Source organism: Schistocerca serialis, chromosome 1 (assembly GCF_023864345.2).
Source record: "Schistocerca serialis cubense isolate TAMUIC-IGC-003099 chromosome 1, iqSchSeri2.2, whole genome shotgun sequence".
NCBI classification, from domain to species: Eukaryota; Metazoa; Arthropoda; class Insecta; order Orthoptera; family Acrididae; genus Schistocerca; species Schistocerca serialis.
This window is the reverse complement of record NC_064638.1, coordinates 1056450672-1056453629: the sequence shown is the minus strand read 5'-3', so window position 1 is coordinate 1056453629 and position 2958 is coordinate 1056450672. Positions and strand designations below refer to the sequence as shown.

Genomic DNA, 2958 nt, shown 5'->3' with positions numbered 1-2958 from the left:
CTCTGAGCAAAAACACGGCAGAGTTGTATGACTTGCGCATGCGCATTTTCCGTGTCGTCTGCTGTGTTTCTTTCGACAATGGCAACTCACGAGTCGTGAACAGATCCAACAATTCAGCTTTTGTTAGAAATTGAAATGAGGAGACTTCTGTATGATTCTGCCTGATATCGTTGATTCTGCATATAAAGACAGATACAAAAGGAAAGACCTATTGAAAGAAGTTTGGAATAAAATTGGTGTACCGCTTGTGGAGTCTGAAAGGAAATGGACAAATATGAAAACACGGTATAATCCTGAGCATTGTAAAACGATTAAGACTAAAAGTGGATCTGGGACAACTGAGATCTATGCTCTGAAATGGATATTTTATTAGCATATGATGTATTTGGAAAGCGGGAACAAGCCAGAGAGAAAAATATTTACAATCGTAAGTAAAATGTCGTTCATTTGCATAACTGAGGCTGTAAGAGTTTTGGTCGGAAATTTTGTAATTACAACTGTATTTTCATGGGAAATTTATTTCTCTTGTCATATAATTTTGTCAACTACTGATACAAAGTAGTTCACAGATTTAAGATTTACATACTTAATAACTAAAGCTATAAGGGTTTTGTTCGGAAGTTTTTAATTAAATTTGTCTTTTCACTCGATATTTATTTATTCATATTTCTCTTGCCATTTCACTTTATCAACATCCTATACAAAGTAGACTGCAAATTTATCCCATATATTCCTTGTGGTTCTTCCTGCGTTGCCTCCCTTTCTCTGAAGACATTTATTTTGCGGAGGCATCCTCCAACTGCCATCCAAAACCCTGCCTGTTTCTGGATCTTCCACATCAAAACTGCCAGGTGGTGAGTAAACTGTGACATTTTCTATATTTCTTCTAAGAAAACTATGGAAAGAAACAGTTACAGATGTCACTGACGTTGATTTATCAGGACTTACGTGCATAGTTGTTCTAAGACACCGAAAGACTGCTTACAATATTCCAATAAAATTCTCCATAATTCTTCTAGCGCGAGATATTCTGCAATTAAACATTCTTTCCTTACTGTCTTTCTCTTGCTGTCCTGTGTATGGTTTCATCATGTGCTCTGAAAGAGCAAATCATTATCTCCCACCATAACAAATGGCAAATCTTCACAGTCGGAATCCATTTCCATTACTTTTCTGTAACAAAAAAATAAAAACGCCGAACGTGTGTTTATAAGAGTTTGAAATTGTTGTCAGCTTTTTCAACAGTTATAAGTTTGCCACACTCACAACAGTTGCATGTTTGTCAGACTCACAACGGTTGTATGTTTTTGTTTATTGGTTTTCGCTGTGAAGGAGCACATTTCTAGTTGCCGCGCCAATTCCCTCGCACACTGAGATGCACCTGTTAACTGCACCAAAGCAGAACTGTCTCTGCAGAAAACCCATGGCATGTGCTCTCTTCTGACAATGCGCCACTCTTGCTGCCCTAAGATATTACCATGGAACGACATGAGTAACTTACTTTAAGAAGTACCCTCGTAATTTTACGCAACTGTCCATGCTCGCTTAACGTCCACTCATAGTTTTTAGCCAACCATCCATGTTCCCGTAAGCAAAATCTGAACTAACTATTGGGTTCCATCTCAAATGTACAGTTACGAAAGATATGCAGCACATAGCGAGCACGATTTGTCCAAAAGGTGTGGTATGGTATGTAGCAGTACTTACCATTTCAGCATATAGTGGGCCCCACTGTGACACTAACATCGAGGAAGCGACAACCTACTGCGACTTAAGAGCTGCAACTCATGTTTCAGTATCCTCTGATGCAACATTGATGGGCCAGAAAGGAGCAGAAAGAAAATATCAACAACATAGGTTTCTAGAATAAGAATTTATCAGTATGGAAATAAGATCGTCATAAAACTACGTACGATGCAGGAAAGTAAATGTAGCAATTTTGTTGCAGCTCGCTTGCCAGAAACTGCCTCGATAAAAGTAACACGAATTTCAGGGATTTCGTAAGCCTGAAGGAGTGTGAACACTGCTGCGTAACGTAAATAGACAGTCGAGTGAACTGGAAGGTTACCAAACATTGCAGATAGTAGTTCATCACACGAAGCAAAACGACGAACAGAAACGTGCGCCCACTGCGACGCCACAGCACGTGTCCGTCAGCCCGCTTTATCTGTAGACTTTCATTGCCAAATAATGGACACTCAAGCTTTCTGCAGATAACTGGTGCGCCGCAGTCAGCTTGCCTACCGAGAAACGGAGTTACGATAAGAGTTGGTGTTATAAACACGCGTTGTGTTTACATGTCTTGAAATCCCTCCAGGCAGGACACCTGTGCAGTTTTCCCTTAAGCCAGGAATAGCTCATGGAAACGTGGCGGCACCAGCAAGAAAGTCATTGATAATCATCTAAAACGGAGGAGCCACCAGGCATCATAAATAAACATCCCCGTTACATAGACACAAAATGCGAATAAAAGTAGGTGAATGGACTGACATCCAAATGGTAACGATTGTGGAGAGTTCGTCCACGCTCATGTTCATTGAGAGACGTACTGAAAAACGGTTCCTATGGTCGATTACACTACTCTGATGCAGATTTATCTGCTGAGGCCATTATGAATGCAGCGACATCTACCTCTAGATCAATATCTGGACTCCCCAAGCCTCCTTAGTGTGCGACGTACACTAGTAGCGGTACCACTACCATCTCCGCGCGTTCCTGTTTCAGTAGCGAACGGTGTTTGGGAAGAACAACTGACGTGCTGTAGTGTCTGTGACTTTTCGTCGCAGTCACTTCGCGAAACGTATGGGCTGTTCCATTTCACTTCGGGCAGAAGGAATCTTTGCGTTTTTTGTGGTGGTTCAGTTTTCTGTGACTTAAACTGGGTGTTAATGTCTTTTGGAAATAGCAGCTGTGATAAACAAGTAGCTCAGAAAGGATCCAAAGTAAAAATCGCAAATG

The 2958-nt window shown here is 40.9% G+C and overlaps 1 long non-coding RNA gene across 1 annotated transcript; it reads right to left on the bottom strand.

Annotated features, from left to right (window-relative positions):
- Window positions 1-451: 451 nt before the first annotated feature.
- LOC126458890 (uncharacterized) lies at window positions 452-2041 on the bottom strand. Its single transcript, XR_007585750.1, has 4 exons — window positions 1914-2041; window positions 1708-1802; window positions 986-1173; window positions 452-895 (listed from the first exon to the last, which is right to left on the bottom strand). It is a non-coding gene; the product is annotated as an uncharacterized LOC126458890 (long non-coding RNA).
- Between the last annotated feature and the right edge of the window lie 917 nt (window positions 2042-2958).